Source organism: Caretta caretta, chromosome 8, assembly GCF_965140235.1.
Source record: "Caretta caretta isolate rCarCar2 chromosome 8, rCarCar1.hap1, whole genome shotgun sequence".
In the NCBI taxonomy this organism is placed as follows: domain Eukaryota; kingdom Metazoa; phylum Chordata; order Testudines; family Cheloniidae; genus Caretta; species Caretta caretta.
The window spans coordinates 26,634,360-26,660,828 of record NC_134213.1 but is presented as its reverse complement, the minus strand read 5'-3'; the positions used below and the strand labels follow the sequence as shown (position 1 = coordinate 26,660,828).

The 26,469-nt window shown below is 39.4% G+C and overlaps 2 long non-coding RNA genes across 3 annotated transcripts in view; one reads left to right on the top strand and one right to left on the bottom strand.

The window, feature by feature from the left end:
- LOC142072969 (uncharacterized) overlaps positions 1–26,469 on the bottom strand; it is a 528,710-nt gene that overhangs the window by 251,369 nt on the left and 250,872 nt on the right. The window lies entirely within an intron of this gene.
- Positions 8,413–26,469, top strand: part of LOC125641833 (uncharacterized) — a 54,979-nt gene continuing 36,922 nt past the window's right edge. For both annotated transcript variants that reach the window (XR_007358171.2, XR_012669602.1), the window contains exon 1: positions 8,413–8,705. This is a non-coding gene — a long non-coding RNA (uncharacterized LOC125641833). The remainder of the gene's footprint in view (positions 8,706–26,469) is intronic.

Below are 26,469 nucleotides of genomic sequence, written 5' to 3'. Positions count from 1 at the left end.
AAAATGCTGCCATGGAACACACTGGGCCAAATTCTCCATTGCCCTGGGCCTCCTGCAGTCATTTACAGCTATGCAAAGTGGGTCTGAACTGCGGTCAGCACATCCCTTGGCCTGCGCCGTTTCCCGCAGCCCCCATTGTCCTGGAGCGGCGAACCGCAGCCAGTCGGAGCCGCAATCAGCCGAACCTGCGGACGCGGTAGGTAAACAAACCAGCCTGGCCCACCAGGGGCTTTCCCTGAACAACCGGTGGCCCTAGTTTGCGAACCACTGATCTAGTAGATTTTACAACCAGGTGAAAACAGGCAGTAGGGAATCATGACCACTTTACAGACACTTAAATAAAAGTTCAGAGTAATAAGTGTGAGACTTTAGAAAATCCTAATCTATACGAGGCATTTTTAAACAAATATTACTACCCTGTGTTATTGGGAAAACAGATTTTTTTTCCACTTCCATCAATCTAAGCCTATTTATTTAGATATTACTGAGTTATTAGTGCTGCTGTCTAGTCTCTTGTGTTTAATTTCCAATCTCCATTACATTCAAATATCCTAGCTGCTGACAAAGAGGTGGATGGTTCCATTTCTGTAGCTTCCACTCCTATAAAATGAATCTCAGTGTGAAAAATGAAGATTAATGGGCTTCATAATCATTCTGTTCTGCTAAAACCAATTTGAATAAAATGGAAAATGGGCTCAGATATGAAAACATCTTTAATATATTTGGATAAAAATAAGCATTGTGCATAACTCTGAGCTCATGCATATATTGTCATTTTCTTCTGTACCCATTTGAAGCATCATTGCAGTATGTACACTGAATTTTTGTAGCATTCTCTTTTAAACTGTTAACTATATTATTTGCTAGGCCTGATCGATGTCAGTGTGAAGAGCAGGTTAGTAGAGTGTCTTTCTGAGCATGTGTTGTTTAATTAGAGTTGGTCAGGAATTTTTCAACTAACACATTTTCATTGGAAAATTCCAATTTGTTGAACTGAGGTTTTCTGTGGACATGTATCAGTTTTGAAGAAACTTTCTCAGATCTAGGATGAATTTCTGATCAGCGACCCACCCTAGAATAGTGAATAGGTTAGTGGACTCCCCTGGAATGTGGGAGACCCAGCTGCCCTAATCTGTGGGTTATCAAGTCACTCTTTCTCTCAATCTCTCCTGTTGAAGCTGTTCCACATTCTATAAATAAATAAATATTCATTGGACCAGAAAGAGACTGGTCCAAATGAGAGAGCAAAGATTTCCAAATCCAAAAAGTGCCCAAACCACTATGCTCTTGGCCATTGTCGGGTGGGGGGGGATCTGCTGGGGTGGGGGTTTCACAAATCTTTTTCAAAAATCTAATTTTAATTCCAGTGTAGAATGAAAAATCCTGAAGCCTCAAAAAAAAAAAAATGTGAAACAGAATTCTTGTTTTCTGGCCAGCCCTATTTTTAAGGACTCCATGTATGCTTTGAGATTTTTTGGGTACACCAGATATTTTACTTCCTTTCTTTAGTACTACTCACAGCATAGGCAAAAACCATGCGCTTCATACACTGTGGATAATTTTGACACCCCTCCCCCTCAAAAAAAAAGAAAAAAGAAACAGAAGTTTTTGCATGGAACTCACTTATGGACTCCAATGACTCAAATTTGACCCAAATTTACATTGTAAAAATGTACTAACTAAAATTACTAACAAAAAATAAACCCAGGAAATATTTGTACTGTAATTTCCATTGACGTTAGCCGAGACAACCCAGAATTACTCTCATGAACAGAATTTGGCCCCTTATTTACTGAAAGATACTGTACTTTCTGTGGTATTTTTGGTTTCAGTCTAAAGTTGTGGAGTTCCTTTGTGTCCAGTTGCATTTTTCATGAGCCAAGGATATATTAATTTTTCCATAACGAATTGCATATCAGTCACAAAAAGGAGTGGGACATTTGGAATACAGTATTTGATACATATTCAGCTTCTAGTCGCTTTTCCACACAATTGTGCTTAAATTAACAGAATGATGGCCCAGGAAAAGCTCTACATTATACTGCCTGTATTTAGCATTGATCCAGTGGCATCCGCCTTCTCAGTGATGCAAAGTCAATGCATTGCCCTTATCCACTATTTTTTCTGCTTTATCTTGAACCTTGCCAGTGTAGCTTCTGTCATGTTACTCTGGGATGTTGAGTCCCACCCCAATAATCTGCTGGGGAATCCCATTACATTACAAGCACACATCGTATTTCAATAAATAAGATTGAAAAGATTACTCTGTACTATTTCCTCTGACATTGTTACTTGCATAGGTTCACCTCACTTTTCCAGCTAACAAACTGGCATAGGAGAATTCTACTATAATGAATATTGCTTTGATTACAAGCTATGCACCAGCCTATGAGAACCATAAATACTTTACTATTTACAGGATATGGCACTTGCAACACATTTCTAGTTAATTTGGTCAGATGATTTGATGTCACCTCAAATGATGCATTGTGATGTGATGTACGGGTCCCCTGTCTACGAGCAGTTTTTAACATTAACAAGTGTCATGAAGTCAATAGAGGAGGTCCCTCTAACAAAGTTATCTCTGGAAATCTGCAACTATTTGGCATCAAAATCTCCCACCTCAAAAGACAGGTTTCAGAGGAACAGCCGTGTTAGTCTGTATTCGCAAAAAGAAAAGGAGTACTTGTGGCACCTTAGAGACTAACCAATTTATTTGAGCATGAGCTTTTGTGAGCTACAGCTCACTGTGAGCTGTAGCTCACGAAAGCTCATGCTCAAATAAATTGGTTAGTCTCTAAGGTGCCACAAGTACTCCTTTTCTTTTCACCTCAAAAGAGTGACAGTGTACAGCAGATGTTTGCATAGGTGTATAAACTCTGGTTGGTATGAGGGGAAGAAGACTGATCTTGTGATTAAAGATACTACTCTGGAGATCTGGGTTCAATTCTGTATTCACCTACAGATTTCCTGTGCAGCTTTGAGCAAGTCTTTTATTCTCTATGCAACTCACTTCTCCTCTTGTAAAGTGGCAATAGTAATAATTTATATTCCCAACCTCTGTCTGTATTGTCCATTTAAATTTAAGCTATTTGTCTCTTATTGTGTTTAGACATAGAGCCAAGCACAAGAGGGCCTCAATCTGAGTGCTCTAGAAGCTACTGTAATACAAATATTAATCAATGTATTCTGGACTGAAACTTGCGGAAATGCTTATGCAATTCACTTCTTCAAGTTTATGCTACAAATTCCAGCTCATTCCCTTGAGGTAAAAGAATGGCAACTTCACATGTATCTTCTCCTTTTCTCTAGCTACTAAAATGGGTTGGAACATAGGGGTTTTTCCTCCACTGAAAATAATGATGTTTCAGCAAAAATCAAAATAGAAAAAAAAACCAGAGAAATTTTGAGTTGGAAATGTCATCTCTCTGCTGCATAAGAGCTGTAGTTTGGGTGCTTCATGCTTCCATTCCCTTCAATACGCCAAGCTCCCTGGTCAGACAACATTTCCAGTGATGCGCCTCTCTTGTTAAGGAAAAAATATGCATCACAGGAATCCCTGGCTGTGTTGAATTCATGGTAATTCAACCATTTTTTAATAGAAAATCAAAATTTTTCAGGAAAGCAGACATTTTTGTTTATATTTAATTTACTCAAAACCACAATTTTCAGTTGAAAATCAGTTACAAAAGAATTTTTTCAACCAGACATAGTAACTACAGAACAATTGAAACATTTATTTCTATGAAGTATCACAAAGCATAATGGGAACAAGTCCAAGTACAAACTATTGGTTGGAAACTTATCAATAGTTACAGTAGCTCTGATATATTCTTGTAAAATAGCATCAAGTTACTCCAATTTACAAATGGAGGCCTCTAATTCAATGTGTGCTAAATAGGAGTTTGTATATCTTTTTATGTCTGCAATTACAAACTTGTAAAATTTCATAAACAACATTCAAGGCTTGTTGCAACTTTGGTCCTAAAGTTTGAGAGGGGGAAAAAAAGGATTTTTTAAAAAAAGTTAAATTTAGTATATAAGAAAATAAAGTACCCCACTTTGTGTTTTTACACATAATTTAGGCAGGAATACCTTTTCTCATACGATGCTATTTAGTATCCTAGTATATTATAAAGATATAACAGTAGATTAAAAAACAGCATAAGAAAAAAAACCTCTATTCATTTTCAGTGTCTATGTAATTAGTCATTAGCTATCTTGATGAAAGGCTAAGAAAAAAATCAAGTAGAAAACCAGAACCAATTTCTCCATTGTTAAATACGTTGTACATGTAAAAGACAATTTTCCCAGCAGTACTATCATGGAGTGGCATTTAACTATAAGCTGAAGTTGTTGAAGTTAAAAGTTGCATCAGCTGTTATTACTGTGGTCAAAACTCAGATAGTAATGGTGCCTTTTTTTCCCCTCAACATGAGAAAAGTTTAACAGAAACATGCATTAACTGTAGGCATGTGTTTCCTCTGTTTTAGTATTACAGTGTAGTACTTGCTGTACCTCATTATTAAGGATAAGATTTTGTCACGATAGTCACGGTGCTTGGGCTCTCATCCCCCCACGCTGGGGCTCAGGCTTCAGTCATTCCCCCATAAACCCCTGCCCCATTATTTTTAGAAAAATTCAAAGACAGACTGTGGGCTTACATAAATGTTTATTGCCCACAATCTGTCCATTAGTTTCACTAAAAATAACCATGACAAAATCTTAACCTTACTCAGGTTTCAGAGTAGCAGCCGTCTTAGTCTGCATTCTAAAAAAGAAAAGGAGTACTTGTGGCACCTTAGAGACTAACCAATTTATTTGAACATAAGCTTTCGTGAGCTACAGCTCACTTCATCGGATGCATTCAGTGGAAAATACAGTGAGGAGATTTATATACACACAGAACATGAATCAATGGGTGTTATCATTATTCATGCATATTTATCTTTAAAATAAATGCAGACCTGGCATGTATATTAATGAGCCATTTTTAAAACATAGGCAATTTAACAAGACAAATTTTTAACTGAATGTTCAAATTAGACCATATGGGAATGTCTACACAGCAAAAAACAAAAACAAAACAAAACAAAACCCTGGCTGGCCAGTGCCAGCCAGCTCAGTCTGTGGGGTTATTTAATTGCTGTCTTGAATTCTGGGCTCAATCTGGAGCCCGAGCTTTGGGGCCCTCCCACCCCGCAGGGTCCTAGAGCCTGGGCTCCAGCCCTAGCACAGAAGTCTACACAGCAATGAAACAGCTCTACAGCCCGAGTCCCACAAGCCTGAGTCAGCTAGCATGGGCCAGCCACCGGTGTCTAGCCACAAGTGTCACATGACATGTGGCTTTTATTACAAATGCAGAACAAAAAGGATGATGCAGACTGCTGCCATTTTGTGAAAAACAAAATCAGTCCTCCGACCTCACAAATATATCCACCACTGCCAATTGTGATGTCTTTCTATGGCTATGACATCAGATGGACAACAAAGAGTAAGAGCCGATTAACTTGGGGGGAAAAAATACCCAAGAAAGATCCAGTTTTCACCAAAAGGCTGATAGTAATGAAAAATACTGAAAGAAAACTTACAGCGAACCATATAACACAGATATAGAATTATCTCTTAATAGAGAAGGGCTTTGTTGAAGTTTTCTAGAAGGCATCAGTGGATCAATAAAAACTTGAATTAATCCTCAAAACACTGTGAAATGTGGACTTCAGGCTTCCATTCATCTTGAACTCCTAGTGTTGTACCATGTAATACAGGAATATGACAGTACTGTGTGATACTAATACAGCACTATCTGTGCTGAAAATTCAACACCTAAGCTCAAGAGGGATGGTCTGAAATAAAGTGCGATTGTTAGCTTTCTTTTTTCTTTGGTGGGAGAGGGGCTCACATCTACTGACCCCACTATCATAACAGTGCTAAATACTGCACAGTAACAGTTAAAATAACCCCCTTGTGGAAACATTAGTACACTCCGAAGTCCTTGAGAAGTTAGTTACCTTCTTGAAAGACTCTACATTAATCAAAAACATTAAGTTAATTTTTTACTGTAAAAAGGATATTAGGTAATAGAGAGCATAATATAATTAAGGAACTATTCTACTGAAATCAGGCACCTGTAGCAAACTGAATATAACTTGGAGAGAGGACTACAGGTTGCAGAAGAGAAGAATTTGGAGGAGACAGCAGGAAGTCAGTCTGTTTCCACATGGTAGAATGATAGCTAATGTTTCAGCACCTCCACAATTAGTTCTCTTAATAAAAAGAGTTTCATTTTAGAAACATGGGGTTCTCTCATGTTATTGCCTAGCACATGGGCCATGAAATAGCACCGATCATGGGGTGGTCCAAAATAAGAGATAACATGTTGGTCTCCGGATCCTTCAATGAGTACATAACACTGCTTCTCCTTGAGATATATATATATATATATATAGTTGTGATTCATAACTTAGCATGATGGATGGAAGAAAGAATGGCTGATAGTGGCCCTGAAGAACAAATTGAACTTTCTAGTCCTAATGCCTATGAGAATGGCTACTTTCACGTGTACAACCCTGAGGAATGAAGCATGAATTAGTTTAACTGACAACCAGTTTGCCTAACTGTTCTGTTTCCCTTTCTGCTAGGTTGATGGTTTTTTTAGTTTATCTTTTCCCCAGAACAAATTGTGGTAAGGGTGACAAATGGTTTAAATACAGGAGGATTATCTTAATGATACTGCTAAAATACTACCAAATCATAGTTTCAGCCTCCCTTACCAAATAAAAGGAATAAGCTATGTTTAGCCTACATTAAAATCCATGACATGAAAATATGGTCAGGAAAGCATCAACAGTAAGCAGTGTGTCCCCAAACAAGCCCCAATCAAAATGTAGCCACTGCCCCAAAAGATGGTAATACTATATGACTATTGTCATGTGTGATACCGAAATATGCTGTGTTTCCCATCAGCACATCTTATGGTGCTATTTCCTATTCCTCTCTCCGAAAGCATACCTTCAAACACTTTCCAGAGCCCTGAGGATTCTGAACCTGTTTTTCCATTTACTACTCAAAGCTTAGGTCAAGTCAATCCACTTCTGAGCTAAGAAAACCTTATTACAGCTCTTGCAGGAACCCATAAACACTGCTCCTAAGTCAGCCAGCAGGGCCATTAAATATCAAAGTATTTTCTTCTATGTAAGTTTGAGAGGGCTGCCTCTCCACAATACGCTCAGCACTTGCTCCTCTAGGGAAAAAAATTAAAATGCTACCTTTTTTGTAAAATGATTTATTAAATGTGGAGGTTAGAACCTTTGCCACTGGTGTATACGCTGTGGGCCAGATCCTCCCCGGTGTAGACTGGCATAGCTCCACTGGCTTCACTGATTTACATGAGCTGAGGATACATACAGTTTCAGAAGACATGGGCCAAAATTTTCATAAGTGACTAGAGATTTTAGGTGCCCAGCTTGAACTACCTTAAAAAGTCCAGATTTTCATAGGGTGGTGCTCAGTCCCTTCTGAAAATTAGGCACCATTAAGGTAGTTCAAGTTGGGCACCCCCAAAATTGAGACCCCCAAAATCACTAGCCACTTTTGAAAAATTTTTAAACTTAGACCCTACATGAAATCAACCTATTTATGTTGATAAACACTGTGATTATGCATATCACTTAACTCTGTGTGATCCACCATGCAGTCTGAATCTATTTCCTGGGTGGAGAATGGGAGTAAAAAACATCAGAATAGTTCACAGATGTACTTTTTTTGCCCTGGAAAGGATATCCCCTGCAAATCATTGTCATTACTGAAGAAATTGTGGCTTTATCCTCCAAGTAAATACTCCTTTAGTCTAAAGTTTCATGCTGGATCTGAGCTGATTCTTGAACTTGGTAGAAAAGAAAATCCATGCCACAGACTAGTTTGTGAGGTATTGATCTCTAAGTGAGAGGAGAGGGGTTCAGCAATTAAAGTTCTGCGAGACCAGGGCTGTCCTTAGGCATACGCAGCTGCATAGGGCACCAGAAAATTTGGGGCACCACCAGGACCAGGGACGGCCTTTTTGGGGTGGGTGGCCGGGGCGGGTACACAGGGCAGCCCGCCAAAGAGGGTGCCGTGTGCTGGCCCGCCCGATGCTCCATGCACGCTGCAGCCAAGCGACCGCAGCGCTGGTTCCTCTCTGGCCAATCCCCTCCCCCCGGCTGCTCTTGACCAGCGGGTCCAGGGCTGCCTTCTCCCTCCCTCCCTCCTTTCCCCTGCCCACTTGCTCCTCTCGGCCAGCCGGCCGCCAGCTGAGGGCTCCTGCCAGTGATGGGGGCGGAGAGGAGCTCTCAGCCTCTGAGGCTTTGCTCCGCCCCCACCTCGTCCCGCCAGAGGCTGGTACCACTTGCTGGTGTGAGCGGGGGGAGGCTCGGCGGCAGGCCCGGGGGTTTCTGGTTACTGTGCTGCCATGCACTGCGGGCAGCTGGGCTCCCCTGTGGCATGGCCCCTGCCTCCTCCCTGCACTCTCGGGCCACTGCCAGACCTGGGGCAGCACTGGTGGGAGGGTGATGTGCGTGCAGCTCCCGCACCCCATCCCGTGCGCCTGCTCCAGCCCCACCACTATTCGAATGTGGAAGCCGGGGAGCATGGGGTTCCCGGACCATGCAGGAGGCAGCACCAGCATCCAGTGGAAGGACACCTCAACCAGGGGGTGCTCCTTGTTCCAGGTAAGCCCCCTTGGCCCAGGCCCCATGGAGCAACTGGAGACCCAGTTCCCCTTTCCCCATCCCCCCACCAGCACCCCTGGGGGAGACTCAGTTCCCCCTACCCCATCCCCCCCACCAGCGGGGCGGCTCAGTATCCTTTGCTGCCTCATCCATCCCTCCACCCCCGGCCCTCAAGGCTGTGAGCCCGGGTTGCCGCAGCATCTGCTCCATACGAAGCTCAGTGTGGGTCAGCAATGGTGGAGGGAGGGGCATAGTCCATCAGCATTATAGTGGGCTTAATTTGTTTAAACTGGTTTTAATAAAGTGCATATGGTAAGTTTTCCAATACTGTAAGCCTACGTTTGGGTTGCTAAGAGCAAGTCGGGCATAGGGGCACCAGTTGAATAATACTGAGTAGGGCCCCATAAATCCTAAGGATGTGTGAGACTACCAATACATGTAAATATAAAAAAGTATTCCGTTTCTTATGTGTGCTTCAGCAGATTCCTTCAAGGTTAGTGTATTGCCTGACAGTCCACTTGATTATTTTTCTATGTATACATCATCAGTTTGGCATCTAGTGCCTTCAGGTCTAAAGAAGAGATGGAGTGTGAATAAACTAACTTTTGCTTACATGTGAAGCATAAATAAGTGAGTGTGTGAGAAAACAATGCTTCTGTTTCACTGAAAATATACCATAATATATTCCCTCTTCTTCAAGATTGTTTGGACCATAATGGAATGCTGGAAAATACATACAAATATTTTACAGCTCCGCACACCCCTATTGAAAAACTGCTAAGCAAGCTTTGAGATTTTCCTGTAGTAATTATTGCCACCTATGTCTGGCCAAATAAATTTGTCATAAAAAGAGGTAAAACAAACAGTTTTGTAAATAAACCTAGCTCATTGATGGGAGCTGTAGTGAAAAATGCACATTACTAAAATGGAGCTAACAATTCAAAGTCCATCCATTCAGGATACACAGCCTCTCTAAGATGGAGACATTTCTTTCTTTCTTTCTTTCTTTCTTTCTTCATCCATAAATGTCAATGGTACTGAGTTTTTATCTAGAGCCATTCATTAGCAAAATATCCAAGATCTAAAACATTAACAAATATTAAGCCTCTGCAACACTGCTTTATAAAGTGAAGTATTACACCCATTTTAGTAAATGAGTAAACTGAGACATATGTTAAGAGACCCGTCTAAGCTCAGACAAATTTGAGTGGCAAAACTGGGAAAAGAACATACAAAGTCCTGATTTCCAGGCTCCAAGTTGAGTAGCATGGTTGTAATTAAGGCTATAAGGAGACTCACTCAGTTTTTCACTAAAATGTATTTTAAAATCCCCTTTTCACATTGTTTGGACTCATGAGGAAGTCCATGTAATGTAGTAAGTAGAGATTAAATCAAATAACCCATTTTGAATAAGGTGCACCATATGTTGTGATAGACATATATAGGATCCAGTGCACTAAATGACCTAACAACCACTATGTAGGGAAAGCCAGAAAATTACTATGCTCTCAAATGAACTCAAACCAGAAAATGATAACACAAAAACACCATATCACACGTGGGCGAAAGCTTTTCACAAAACAATCACTCCATATCTGACCTCTCAGTCCTCAGTCAAAAGAAACCTGCTCAACACCTTCAGAAAATAAGCATGCGAGCTTAAATGCGAAGACAAGCATGCGAGCTTAAAGCAGGAGTTGGAAGTCGGGCCAAGTCAGGTACCAGAAGGTCAGAGTCCAAGACACGCCAGTGGGCAGACTGAGAATCAGGTGTCAGGAGATAGGAAGTGTCAGGTTACCAAGAGATTGGGATCAAGCGCCAGGTTACAGACAGCAATTGAATAGCAATGTTGAGGAAAAAGCAGGGTTAGAAGCTGGAGTCTAGGGTCTATCGCAAGCAGGATCTGGAGCAGAGATGGAGAGGCAGTCTGTGCTGTTGCTCAGACTGCTCCCCTTTGTGGCTTCCTTGTTTAAGTATTGGTACTAGCCAATCAGTGGGCTGTAAGGACCTGCCACTCAGGTCCTGCTGACCAGTACTTCCTGCCAAGCCCAGTCTCAAAGGATCATCCCGTGGGAGCCCAGCCTAAATCTCCCATGATGATGCACTGATGTCAGAAGCTCAGAATCCCTATGGTTCCAGCCCTGCAGGTTTTTACAGTGGCTTATTACATCATCTATAATCCCCTAGCAACCCCACTTCCAAGCTGCCTTTTTTTTTTCTTCTCCCTTCCTTCCAGCCCCATGACTAGAGGGGTGTTAACAGGCCACTTAACCTGGAATGATCCCCTGAAATGTGTGTTAACTACTTATGTTAAAAAATCTGTTCCAACTTGTACTACTCCGCATGTCACAGATAACTACATCTCCCAGACTTGAAGAAGAGCTCTGTGTAAACTCGAAAACTTGTCTCTCTCACCAACAGAAGTGAGAGACAAGACAATCCTACATGCAGTTGACATATTAAATTGTTCCCCTTGTGCTTCACAAATCTTGATTCAGCACCCCTTATTAATCTAAAACTAGGGTACATAGCCGGGGACACAAAAGGTATAGCCATGAAGTATCTTTTCTGCAGTTACAGTTTCATGCAACTTAGACTTTTTCTGAGTCACTCCATAAATCAAGTGGATGTGGACAGTTACTGAGGACCCATCTACCTAATATGTTCAACTCTAAAGATTAGAAGATAAATACTTGTGCTCTCAGTTTCTGCAAACAGTCGAGAAATACATTAATGGTCTTATGAAATTCCCATTGCAATCAATAGGATTCTTTCTATTGACTTTAGAAAGAATCATAGAATCATAGAAGATTAGGGTTGAAAGAGACCTCAAGAGGTCATCTAGTCCAACCCCACTGCTCAAAGCAGGACCAACCCCAACTAAATCATTCCAGCCAGGACTTTGTCAAGCCGGGCCTTAAAAACCTCTAAGGACGGAGATTCGACCACCTCCCTAGGTAAAGCATTCCAGTGCTTCACCACCCTCCTAATGAAATAGTTTTTCCTAATATCCAAACTAAACCTCCCCAACTGCAACTTGAGACCATTGCTCCTTGTTCTGTCATCTGCCACCACTGAGAACAACCTAGCTCCATCCTCTTTGGAACCCCCCTTCAGATAGTTGAAGGCTGCTATCAAATCCCCCCTCACTCTTCTCTTCTTCAGACTAAATAGGCCCAGTTCCCGTAGCCTCTCCTCATAAATCATGTGCCCCAGCCCCCTAATCATTTTCATTGCCCTCCGCTGGACTCTACAATTTGTCCACATCCTCTGTAGTGGGGGGCCCAAAACTGGATGCAATACTCCAGATGTGACCTCACGAGTGCCGAATAGAGGGAAATAATCACTTCCCTCGATCCGCTGGCAATACTCCTACTAATGCAGCCCAATATGCCGTTAGCCTTCTTGGCAACAAGGGCACACTGTCAACTCATATCTAGCTTCTCATCCACTGTAACCCCCAGATCCTTTTTTGGGGAACTGCCACTTAGCCAGTTGGTCCCTAGCCTGTAGCAGTGCATGGGATTCTTCCATCCTATGTGCAGGCGTCTGCTCTTGTCCTTGTTGAACCTCATCAGATTTCTTTTTCCAATCCTCCAATTTGTCTAGGTCACTCTGGACCCTATCTCTACCCTCCAGCGTATCTACCTCTCCCCACAACTTAGTGTCATCCACAAACTTGCTGAGGGTGCAACCCATCCCATCATCCAGATCATTAATGAAGATGTTGAACAAAACTGGCCCCAGGACCAATGACTGGGGCACTCCGCTTGATACTGGCTGCCAACTAGATATCAAGCTGTTGATCACTACCTGTTGAGCCCAACGATCTAGCCAGCTTTCTATCCACTTTATAGTTCATTCATCCAATCCATACTTTTTTAACTTGCTGGCAAGAATACTGTGGGAGACCATATCAAAAGCTTTGCTAAAATCAAGATATATCATGACCACTGCTTTCCCCAGATTCACAGAGCCAGTTATCTCATCATTGAAGGCAATCAGGTTAGTCAGACATGACTTGCCCTTGGTGAATCCATGTTGACTGTTCCTGATCACCTTCCTCTCCTCCAAGTGCTTCAAAATGGATTTCTTGAGGACTTGCTCCATGATTTTTCCAGGGACTGAGGTGAGGCTGACCAGAGTGTAGTTCCCCAGATTCTCCTTCTTCCCTTTTTTAAAGATGGGCAATGTATTTGCCTTTTTCCAATCACCTGGGACCTCCTAACTACTAACTGTAGTCTGTAACCTATCATTTAAATCAGATTCTGCACCAGATGACTGGAGGATAGCTAATGTGACGCCAATTTTTAAAAAGTGCTCCAGAGGTGATCCTGGCAATTACAGGCCTGTAAGCCTGACTTCAGTACCGGGCAAAGTGGTTGAAACTATAATAAAGAACAATATTGTCAGACATAGAGATGAACATAATTTGTTGAGGAAGAGTCAACATGGTTTTAGTAAAGGGAAATCATGGCTCACCAATCTACTAGAATTCTTTGAGGGGATCAACAAGCATGTGGACCAAGGGGATCCAGTGGATAGAGTGTACTTAGATTTTCAGAAAGCCTTTGACAAGGTCCCTCAACAAAGGGTCTTAAGCAAAGTAAACTGCCACAGGATAAGAGGGAAGGTGCTTTCATGGATTGGTAACTGGTTAAAAGATAGGAAACAAAGGGTAGGTATAAATGATCAGTTTTCGGAATGGAGAGGAGTAAATAGTGGTGTCCTCCAGGGGTCGATTCTGGGCCCAGTCCTATTCAACATATTCATAAATTATCTGAAAAAATGGGTAAGATGGCAAAATTAGCAGATGATACAAAATTACTAAAGATAGTTAAGACCCAGCCAGACTGCGAAGAGCTACAAAAGAGTCTCTCAAAACTGGGTGACTGGGCAACAAAATGGCAGATGAAATGTAATGTTGATAAATGCAAAGTAATGCACATTGGAAAGCAAGATCCCAACTATACATATAAAATGATGGGGTCTAAATTAGCTGTTACCACTCAAGAAAGGGATCTTGGAGTCATTTTGGATAGTTCTCTGAAAATATCCACTAAATGTGCAGTGGCAGTCAAAAAGTGAACAGAATAATGCTGGGAATAAGTAAGAAAGGGATAGATAATAGGACAGAAAATATCATGTTGCCTCTATATAAACCCATGGTACCCCCACATCTTAAATACTGGGTGCAGATATGATTGCATCATCTCAAAAAATATATATTGGAATTAGAAAAGGCTCAGAAAAGGGCAACAAAAATGATTGGGGTATGGAACGGCTTCCATATGAGGAGAGATTAATAAGACTGGGACTTTTCAGCTTGGAAAAGAGACAGCTAAGGGAGATATGATTGAGGTCTATAAAATCATAACTGGTGTAGAGAAGGTAGATAAGGAAGTGTTGTTTACTACTTCTCATAACACAAGAACTAGGTGTCACCAAATGAAATTAATAGGCAGCAGGCTTAAAATAAATAAAAGGAAGTATTTCTTCAAACAACGCACCGTCAACCTGTGGAACTCCTTGCCAGAGGATTTTGTGAAGGCCAAGACCATAACAGGGTTCAAAAAAGAACTAGATAAATTCATGGAGGCTAGATCCACCGACGGGTATTAGCCAGGATGGGCGGAAATGGTGTCCCTAGCTTCTATTTGCCAGAAGCTAGGAATGAACGACAGGGGATGGATCGCTTGATGATTACCTGTTTTGTTCATTCCCTATGGGGCACCTGGCATTGGCCACTGTCGGAAGACAGGACATACCTTTGGTCTGACCCAGTAGGGCAATTCTTAAATTCTTATGTTCTTCCCCTGATCTCCACGAGTTTTCAAAGAAAATGGCCAATCACATCAGCCAACTTCCTCAGCACCCTCGGATGCATTACACCCAGCCCCATGGACTTGTGCATGTCCAGATTTTCTAAATAGTCCTTAACCTGTTCTTTCACCACTGAGGGCTGCTTACCTCCTCCCCATACTGTGCTGCCCAGTGCAGTAGTCTGGGAGCTGACTTTGTCAAGACCGAGGCAAAAAAAGCATTGAGTACTTCATCTTTTTCCACATAATCTGTCACTAGGTTGCCTCCCCCATTCAGTAAGGGTCCCACACATTCCCTGGCCTTCTTGTTAGTAACATACCAGTAGAAACTCTTCTTGTTACCCTTCACATCCCTTGCTAGCTGCAACTTCAATTGTGCTTTGGCCTTCCTGATTACATGCCTGCATGCTCGAGCAATATTTTTATACTCCTCCCTAGTCATCTGTCCAAGTTTCCACTTCTTGTAAGCTTCCTTTCTGTGTTTAAGCTCACCAAAGATTTCTCTGTGAAGCCAAGCTGGTTGTCTGCCATATTTGCTATTCTTTCTGCACATCGGGATGGTTTGTTCGAGTGCCCGCAATGAGGCTTCTTTAAAATATAGCCAGCTCTCCTGGACTATTTTCCACCTCATATTAGCCTCCCATGGGATCCTGCCCATTAGTTCTGTGAAGGAGTCAAAGTCTGCTTTTCTGAAGTGAAGGGTCCGTATTCTGATGGTCTCCTTTCTTCCTTTTGTCAGGATCCTGAACTCGACCATCTCATGGTCACTGCTGCACAGGTTGCCACCCACTTCTACTTCCCCTACCAATTCCTCCCTGTTTGTGAGCAGTAGGTCAAGAGGAGCACGGACCCCAGTTGGTTCAGGCCCTAAAACTTTTCCCACATTGACCTTGGTTTGCTATATTGCTTTTTTATAGCTGTTTCCATAGAATAGCTTTAGCTATCATAGCTAGAGCTGAACACATAACTGATCTTTTGGTTGGGTGGCCAAATCAAAAAATATCTGGAAAAAAGAAAATTTGGTTGAACCAAAACTGATTTTTTTTCATTTTTTCTTGCCAAAGTGAAAAACAACCCCACAAAATTGCTTCACTACATTTTCTGGGACTTTTATCACACTTTTAAAAAAATAAATAAATAAACAAATGGAGCTAAGTTTTTAAACAAAACATTGATTCAAAATGAAAAGTCAAAACATTTTATTTGAATATAAATATTGAAAATATTGAAAACACATTTTGACTTTTTTCCCCCTGTGTTTTTTTATTCAGCAGAAACTATTTACTGATTTTGACCCAAATTTGTTCAATAGTTTTGGTCAACCCAAAACTGCATTTTTGACAAAAGTTACTTAACTGAATTTTTTTGCCCAGATCTAATCATAACATACCTCTTCCATCTAGTTTCTATTTTGTCAAGAGATAAATTTAGAAAATTAGGTCCATCAATAATCAATCAAGCATGAAACTAACAACACTGCAAAGAGAATGGTGGCTAGAGCTAAGAAACTCTGCAAGTTCTTATAAGGAAGAGTGCTACAAAAGGACACACTGCACAAATTCATAAATCCGTTTTGGGTTGTTGCCCATTTCATGAATGGACTATTCTTCTGTTTTTATTAATACTGTTGACTAGCTACAACAGGTGACATTTTTATCCCCTTAGGCTGTCCATTATCCAAATGAAGGGCCATCTGGAAAGAGATTCTGTTCACTGAAAAATGTGACAGAGTTGATGGCTTTTTAACTGCTAGTCATCTATGATTGCTAGTAAACACTGAAAATTAGCATTGATCCTCCCAAATGAAAAAAAAGCAGTAAAGTACTTAAGACCAGGCTTATGGAAACACCTTCTTGGCAGGTATGCAGGCTAATTAATAATTATGAATGACAACCTTTCCTTACTTTTGTAAATTAATATCAGTTGTATTCTCTAAAACAAATAAACATGACTACAGATGGGACAGCTACTTGTATAAGCCCACCTCAGTAAATGCAAACTAGAAAATAAGGTGGGATTGAAATCTCTGCCCTGCTACACACAGGTACTAGAGCAGTATCATTACCATAAACCTACACATTCAGAAAATCAAGTAGCTTGACCTTTATGCCAACCAAATAGAGCCTGGGAGGAATCAAAAATAGGAAATGGATGTGGTGACATTGCCTCTTGTTTGGAAGGCTCTGTGGGGAGCCACTGCAGCTGCGATGGAGTCCGAAATACGTTCAGAGGGGAAAATAAGAGAACTACTGCTATACTGGCACCTGTTCTCAGTATGAATCTGGGTGTTTTGCACCAATTCTAGGAGAACAACTGGCAAGGACAGTTTATTAAACATTTTAATCCAGTCATATATCTCCTACTAGAACAGCTTTTACTGTAGCCTTGGAGCAATACAGGGCAGTAAAGAAACGCACAGTGAATCTACTCATCAAAGTCAATGAGAAAACATCCATTGACATCAATGGTGCTAGATCAGGCTCTAAAAAGTCATGCCAGAGCAAAAATTGCAAGCTCTGGTGTGCCCTGACAAAGGTGGTGACCCACTCTGAACAAGATCAAATGACATCATGAGAGATATACCAATTGGGGACGTTTTCCAAGTTAACCTTTGTCATCTTGTGATATCAGAAATCATGATAAACTCATTTGCTGTTAAATGCAGATGTCACATATTTCATACAAAACAGTCCTTCTTGAAGACATGAACAGTGAAAGAAAATCTGAGATGGGTTTTATCCATAATTTAGTTTAGGGCATTTACTACCAATTTAAGGGTGGTCTGTAATAATATCAGCCTTTCACATATGTTCTCTAACATTACTGTATGCATTGCAGAGATACTGTAAAAATGGAAATAACACAACTAGTAAAATACCCAACCTATGTAAAAGTTATACAATAAATAGGTATGGGCAAATTGCTGCGAAGGGCAATTGGGAAAGACAAAATAAGGTAAGAAACCTACCCGTAACTCAAACCTTTGTCTGAGTCTGGTTCTAAAAATGGACAAAAGTTTTTCTGAGTTTCTGAAATAATTGCATGTGTGATTTTTCATTTCTGGCTTACAAGACCAGAACCAGAGATGCCAAGATACTGAATAGCTGTATTTATAGTATTTCCAGCTGGAACTAGAAGCATCAGAAATTCCCTTGAGAAAATTTGTTCTCAACCTTCCAGCCAAATTTTGCAAACTCAAAAAGTTTTGATAGTTGGGATAAGCCTTTTATAAACAACTAAATTTCAGTGCTTATCAAAACCAAAACCAACCATTGAACCACTGGAGATTCATCCATCCCTATCTTTGATTTTACTACCCATGAAGCTTCTGTTCTACTGTAAAAAACTAGGCTTTATATTTATTGACCCAATTCTGCAACTCTTCCTTGTGATGTGCACTGCCACCATACTTTGAATTGGCGCTACCCAAGGTAAGAGCCCAGGATCTTGTTCTATGCGTGTGCAAATATAAGAACTAGACAACACCATTATGCCAAGTTGGTTACCAAAAAAATTAACAGCAAATGAACAAGCAAAAAACAAACAAACAAACAAACAAAAACCCATGCTGAGGCTTTCAAAAGTAGCCAACAAATAAAATAATGGACTTTGTCACACCACAAGACATAAACCAGTTTTAGTTTTGAAGCACAGCTCTGAATAATATGGCAAACAGAATAATCAACTTATTTGTCTGCTTGTCTAATATGAAGGCAACATTATCAATGGACATACTGCAGCTATGATATAAGATGCTGAAGAAAGGCACTGCAAAATTGTTTTTCATGCAACTGATAACACTTTGTTAATTTGGACATTTCATATTTAATAAAAAACTATTTAAATCGGAAACCATCAGACTGCCACTGATGGGACTTCACACACATTTTGTCTCCAAATAGTGATTTAATCCTTTCAGTTTTTAGTATCCCTACCCCTGACTTTTAAAATGAAGGGAGCATTTTAAACACTTGAAAATACTTTTATGTTAAGCCACTCAGCTGGCATGAATAAAAGGAGACCTCCTAAAGTGCTCTCTAATGATGGGGATAGCAACTGGCTAGCAGAACACTGAGCTTGTTTTTCCACAGTAGATTTGAACAGCAGTCTAATGAAAATATTGAAAATGATTTCTTGCCCTCCCTTTTATCAGAAATCATAACTTGCCTAAAGCCATATGAGTAATCAAAGATCCATTTGAGCTGTGATTCCTATGTGCATATGCTCATAGCAGGTATTTCACAGCACTCTCTAATCAGCACTGCAAACATTTTTCATTAGTTTCACATTTTGTTAAAACTGTGAAAAGAAAGAAGAGATGGGATCAAATGTAAAAGAATGAGGTTAGGAAGTAAAGCAAGCTTGCTCTTTACGTCAAAATTTTACTACACATACACACGCACACACATACAGCATAGAGTAATTCGTAATCATTTGAAAGGGTTATTTTCCCCCATGCCCTCAGGAATGGACTTTCTCAATCTTCAAATCAAAATGTGCAAAGCACAAAGTTCAGCCCCATACTGAATACATCATAATAATTAGGATCTTTTTCTCCAAGACGTCACATTATGCAGGTGAATAGCACCTACCAAAAAGCATTTTCTCCCTTCTAATAAGGCAGAATGGTTATGAATTTCACTCCTGATACATAAATCTAATAATGTAATATCTATATATTATTTTTACATAAAAGGCAAAATTAAGCCACATAGGATAGAGATAGAGATATGATCAGTACTGACAGTCCTATTTCAAAGATGGGGCGTAAGGCATATTCCAATTTTTACCATGATTTTAATAAGCAGAAATGAATCTCCCATCATCTCCAGGTCTCTTCTGAAATGAAAAAGAAATCACTCAGAATCAAGGTTTGAAGATAAACACAGCAGAAAACCGGGGATCTGAATTAGTAGCTCAGAAGGAAAGACTCAGATAATAAAGTTCTCTTCCCATCTTTCATTAACACCTTAAAAAGGCATTGGTTGAAATATTCCAATTTTCTGACTAATTTTTTTGGTTGAAATTTAAAATTTTGACAAAGAGGACAGGACAGGATATGTTTGTTACAACAGTTTTCATTAAAATTAATCCTGTTTTTTAATTTATGGAGCTGGCTGAAAAAAATTCAAATTTTGATGAAAACAATGAAATTGTGTGTGTGCATGTGTGCGTGCGTGTATTTCAGACGTAATATGCTCAGGACAACTGCTTTTCTCAAAAAATCTCTAACATGCTAAATAAAGAAAACAAGTGCTTGGGATACAGGCTAGAAAATGAGGCAGACTAGCTAATAGACTATAATATACAATTACTATGACCACTAATACTGGAAAGACGACTCTCTGGGGCAGATTTTCCAAAATGCATAGTACACACAAGTGAGGACAAGATTTTCAGCAGAGCTCATCTCCCATTTCAGCACCAAAATAATTGGTAGTAGAATGTTGGGTGCAGATTTCTTTCAAATATCCAGCCATCAGAGTCATGATGCAAAGTGCTAGGTGCTGAGCACTTTGGAAAATTTGGCCCTAACTATGAGCGTTGAGTACTTGAAAATCTGACTCCAAATGATCTGTCGAAAATGGTTCACTGAAGCTCTGAAATTATATGAGGTGAACCATCCCATCTATACTGAAACCATTTCTCAGTTTCCTCTTAGGAATCAGAATACTGCCACATAGAAAGTGAGTGCCTCGATTTTAACTCTTTTGTGTGAAAAAGGGAAAGACAGGAAAGAGTAGTTAATACCTCGAAATAGAACTAAGTCCAAGACCTCTTATTACCCATGTATACACACTGAAATCCAGACAAAAAAACCTAATCCTACACAAGAAATCCTCTATAGGGTTCAGGAGCTTACACTTCTGCCAAGCTTTGCATTGTTTTCGCTTGACCTGGGACCTCGCTTGTCCTGGGACCCTGTGGATGCCAATAAACTTCTAAAAAAGAGGATGACTGCTGATGAGACACTGGACGAAATGACTTCTGAAAGGCATGACACTTTTACATATATGAGACTTGTAAGAACACAAAACTAAGGAACTGATCGAGACAAGAACAACTGAGTCAGACACAAATCTGTGTAAGATAGCATCTACCTGTATCTGAGTGACATGAGGAACTTAAACAGAGTTATGAACATATTAAAACTAGTCAATAGCCCAAAGTAAACTGCCAAGATGGTAGTTACTCCATAAGCAGGAGAATATAATAAAACATCAACCTAGTTATTTGAATTAATGGGGTAGAATTTTAACCACAAAGCAATCAAGGATGTATATAGTGTTCTGTTCCATTAGTTACTGAGACTACTTAGTGTACTGATACAGACTATATCTGACAGCCAACCAGGACTGTATAAACAACTCATATTCCTACTTTTCCATGCAATCCCATGTTTGACAGAATGAAAAACTCAAAATAATGTGTATTATAATGCTTTATTGTGGCATTAAGAATTTAAATTGCTCTAATTAGCACATGTGCTCAGATGAGTAGAATATGTAAATGATTTCTTTATTCATTTGCTCTTGCATGTGTGTATATAAAAACATAATTGTTTTTTAAAGTTAAGTTTTATTTTAAAATCATTTTGGCCACAGGTCTTGATATTTACACTGGCATTTCTATACTTTATCCTGCCAACTTTGTCATCTTAGATAGTTTGGACCCAGTTCAGCAAAGTACTTAAAGTCAATAGGACTTGTTAAAACATCCTGAAGTGCTTTTCTGAATCAAAGCTGTATAAGGTTTCTATCACCATACTATTCAACTTGTTTCTCTACTTTTCCCTTATAAGTTGTGTTATACTTTTTGTTGTGAAATTTATAGAAGGATAATGAAAATCTGATAAGAAACATAGTGATAAAGTCAATTGTTTCCTGTGTTAACTGAAATCTGGAGTTCATAATCAAAGTAAGTTAAGGTCCACATTTTCAGACCGGATACCTTAAAGATAACCCCGTAAAATAATTTGAATTATCTTGTTAATAAATATGGTCTCATCTTCAGAAATGCTAAGCATCCACAAATCCCCCTGAAGCTAATGTAAGCTGCACTATACTGAAGTCAGTGAGACCTTTGAAAATCAGATTATTTCTTTAGAAGTCTATATTTAGGGACCCAGGTTTGAGAATTTTGGCCAAAATGTCCAAAAGGAATAATCTATTATGCCTGTACCGGCCTCTAAGGGAATTCCATTGTTGTCATCGTTCTACGACAAAGAAGTCACTCAACAGGTCAGCCAAGTATCTCTTCTACACTGCAGCCTAAATGGCCATGATTAGCGTAAATCTACATTACTGCAACCACAGGATGAAATAAATTGAAGGGTGTTTATAACAAGTCAATATCAACAATAAAAAAGAAAGAACACCATTCAATTATTTCCTGTTGCTGTATCAGACCAAAGGATTGCAATGCCACTTACTTTACATTGATTTGCAGTTATGTTATTGCAAACTAACAGGAAACTGTCAAATGGTTTCCGCTGTAATGAGTACATTTTCTTAATGGTGTATGCAAACTACATGCTTTCATCCTATCATTAGCAGCATTCATTATCCTTTCTTCTATGCGAAGTGTATCACTATTTAAAATCAGCTTGTATTTTAGGGAAATAGTTTGTGTATGAAAATCACTATTACAGCATACCATGACATTTGAGAAAAATGTGGTTATTAGCCAGTCTAATCTGTGGGAAGCATAGATATTATCCCAGTTTCAGTTTTCCAGGTTTGCTCAAAAAAACCCAAAACAAAACATGGACTAGAGGACAGTGTATGAAAATTGGGATTCAAACAAGATCTAAGGTTTGCTAATGGTAGAACTACAAGTGAGCCTCTGTTGTTGTTTTTCAGTTGTAAGATTTATTTCCTAAATTATTTCTGTCAAATGTGCACGTGCCACTATTGTGCATGGCAGCTATAGCTGAACAATACACATTTGCAGTATGAAAAGTGCATGGTTATCAGTTTTTGTATTTCCCGTCCCCCACTTTTCAAGTGCCAAAATGGAATGGTGAAAAAAAGTGAGAAAAATTATGAAGGGGAGCAGGGAAAGAATGGGGGGGGGGAAATACATAAATATAAATGTGTGCTTTGGTTTCTATTTAATCAACAAATTGGAACATTTTGAAAAAAATGAAAAAAAAGTGAAAAAATTATTTTTTTTTAAAAAGGGCCATTTTTCATTTGAAAATAAATGAGATATTGAGTAGCTACGCCAGTAAACCTGCACATAAGTAACTATTTATTCCTATAATTATTCATTTACAACAGTCAGAGACTAAAATTCTACGGGACCCCTACCAGTGTCCCAAGAGCACAGCTGGGCAATTTTTTTCAGACTAGTAGTGTATTCAGCAAAAAATGCATTTTGGATCAACCAAAACTATTCAGAAATTTGAATCGAGTTCACCAAATAGTTTCAACCAAACTGAAAGTGTCAAAAATGCTGGTAATGTCAAAATGAAATGAAACTTAATTTTGATCCTCAGGCATTTTGACAACAGCAAGCAAAGGAGACCTAGAGTCAAAAAATGAGGGGTGGGGGCAGAAGAGGGGTGGAGCCTCCCTTATAATCTTTTAGCCTAGTGATTCTATTCCCCCCTCTACCTCCAGAGAAGGGATTCCAGCTTGTCTCTCCCACACTGCAGGATAATGCTGTAGCCATTGGGCTGTGGTATATTGTTATAGGGGTCTTTTTCAGTGTCTCCTCTTGAAGCTGTTCCACTTTCTAGAAAGAATTACAGACCCACTGAAGCAGAGACTGGAGCTTGAGTTTTCCACCTTCCAGGTGAGTGTCCCTAACCACCATGCTGTCGAGTCATTCTCATTCTCTTTTCCTGGCCAAATGACTATTCTTTGTCATGAATGACTATGAATTTCCACGATGAATGACAATGGTGAGTACCCTAACCATTGGTCCAAAAGTTATAAGGGGGGCACCAACACCTCTTCCTCCCCCTTCCCATTTTGTGAATCTCATCCTTCTTTCCTTTGCTTTTGCCTAAATTCCTGAAAGTCCAAATGAAATTTTTCAGGTCAAAACAAAATATCACATTTCAACTCACAATTTTTTTCAACCTGCCAGAAAATTTCAAAAATGTCATTTTCAGTTGGACCCAAGAATTAATTTTCCTTCAAATTTGTGTAATTGCCAGAGAGCCAGAAAATACATTATTCACTCAGCTTTGCCTAAGAGCACAAGTCCCACTGATAGCAAATTTAATATGAAAGAAATATTTGAAAATGTTGCCCTAACATTAGTGCAAGTGTATCAGGTACTGGGTGCTCTCATTGTTATTCTTTCAGTCTCAGAGATATTTCTGAACCCTACAACATCTGAAAAAAATCAATTAATATTAAGAAAATATGTGAGTGACACATACTATACTTTTTAAATTAGTTGCAGCATTCCAGAGAAGTGCTGCATTGAAACACTGAAAACTAAAGTAGTCAAAATAGGTAGCACGGGCCATGGCAGCTTATTAGTGTGATTCTGCAATGACCAAATCTAAAGGTGACTGGATATTTCAGTATTTGTCTTGTCATCTGAATTGTTGCCAATTGTAAAAGATGTGGGTGGTGTAGAAACTCCTGCACACAGATGGAATCTTAACAAACAAAGGCTCCATATGCCCTAATCATCCCTCAGTGTACCTAGTCTTGGAGCAAGCATTGGAAAAAAGTGGCAGAGAATAGTTCTAGACAGTCTGTGAAAGAAAACAAAATTGTTAGCTGCACATCAACTCTTCGGTTTATTTTTAATTAAAAACAAGGTGAGGAAAAGGTTGTTTCCACGTATTTAGAAGTATAATAGCATCTAATAAAATTCAAGTTTAGAAAATGGAACAGAAGCTTGCTATTGCTTACACATAGTTCAGCCAGTCCCTAGTAGTTAACTATGAAATCTACAATGTATGTCTTGTCATTCCTCCTTTAGCCTTGAACTTTGCTATTACTAATTTTCCACAAGCACTATGGTGATCTCTGGGCTGATTAATTAGATGCTGGTCTGTCTATTTAATGACACCAGTTGTGAAAGCCCATATTTGCACTGCATGGTGAGATTTATCTTGGTAGTGTCTGGAATCCTAGAACTAAGATCTGAAAAAGGCTTATTAGATCTTCTTTCACATAACTTTGTTAGTGGATATAATCTTCAAGTGCTTTGTCCAGCCCAATTTTAAATGTCCAAGCAATAGGGCAGTCATCTCTCTGTGTGGGAGAATATCCCCACAGCTGTTAGACATTATTATTAGGACATAATTTATGATTCAGCTCAACATTCCCTTTACTCAGCTTCATAGTACTAAATCTACTGTAATTTTACATGCTGAACAAACCTGAAACAACAGTTCTTACTCAATGGTGTTTACATGTCTCACATACTTAGTGACACAGGCAAGCTGACTTGTAAAATAAGTAACTTCATACTCAAATTCCAACTAAATCTTTCTAAAGTTTGAAAAAGTTCAAATATCTTTTACAAACCAGTTATCTTTCTTTGGAAATATAGTTTCTTTGAGGGAAAAAAAAAGACTTAGTTCAGTTCTGACTGGGCTACATCTTCCATGATGCATCATGGTCTTCCTTCTGATTTAACTGCAGCAGTGCATCATGGGAAATGCAATCTGTCTAAGGACCCAGCCCATAGGCTATGTGGTAGTTCACCATTTAACTGAGCTAAAATGAAACATTTTGACATTTCCAAATTGAATTTTTTTGGAAATTTCCATACTGCAATTTTTAAAAAAATATTTTTACTTTTCATCCTACTTTGAAAACATGTCAAAGTATCAAATGTCAAAGTATCAAAAATTCCCAACAGATGGAAATTACTATTTTCAACCAGCTCTAATTTCAGCTCTCTTCCCAGCTCCCACCCTTTTTTCAACCCTAGCAGAAAAAGAAAATAGTGGAACGAGTAAAAGAGTAAGGGGAAAGTGCAGGTTTTCCCACCATAATGAAATAACGTATTTCAGGTTTTTCTATATCAAAATGTAATTCAAACACAAAAATAAAAATAAAAAAAATTGAATTTTTTGAAAGGAAATTCCAACCTCTTCAAAAAGAATTATTTATTGAAAAACCTTTTTTTCAAAAGTACCTTGCTCCATTTCTGAGGGTTCGTACCATAGGGAAAAAAAATTAACTATTACTTATCTATTTTGATGTTAACTATTTAATGTTTGTCACGTGGAAATAATGAGCAGCACTTGGTGAAACTAAAGAAGTTCAGAAGTTCAGCTCAAACTTCAAGAATGCAGATATTTATCTGGATTACATGGGAGCCCATCACTTCTGCACAACATTCATCTATACCACCCCGTCCAGGCTTTGTGGCCTATGAGACTCTCTTGTGGAGGTCTTTCAATGGGTCTCCATCCTGAGGGATGGACGTCAGGGAAGACTAAATCTGGGCTGGAAGGAATGTAATCTGAGCCTCCTATTCACATAGGAGCTTCTCCTGCCATTGGCTGCTTAGCTGCTGCAATTGGACCAGGAAGAGAAGATAAGCAGCTGCCAACTACTTACTTCCAGCAGGAGTCATGTATTTGAGACTGGGGTGCATTTGATGTCATGCAGCCCATATTATCCCCACAGCTCCATTTGCTCTTCTCCCCCTTGGTTAACTGCTCTGGCAACAGCCCTTCCCTTCAACTTATTTAAAACAATTGACTATCCTGTGCAGTAAATACACAGCTGTATTGTACAGTATGTTTGTTTTAGAATACAAGCTTCTTGGGCTAGGGCAGGGTGTTTGTAGAGTTCTGAGCACTGTCATTGGTGCTCAGTAAACGACTGCACTTAAATTTAACCCAAGGCGTTCATTTAAACCTAGGAATGCAATAAAATTTAGATCTGGGGTTATAATTCTTCCTTTACCTCCAACCATGTTCTGATACAATCAGTATATTCCTATATCACAAAGGC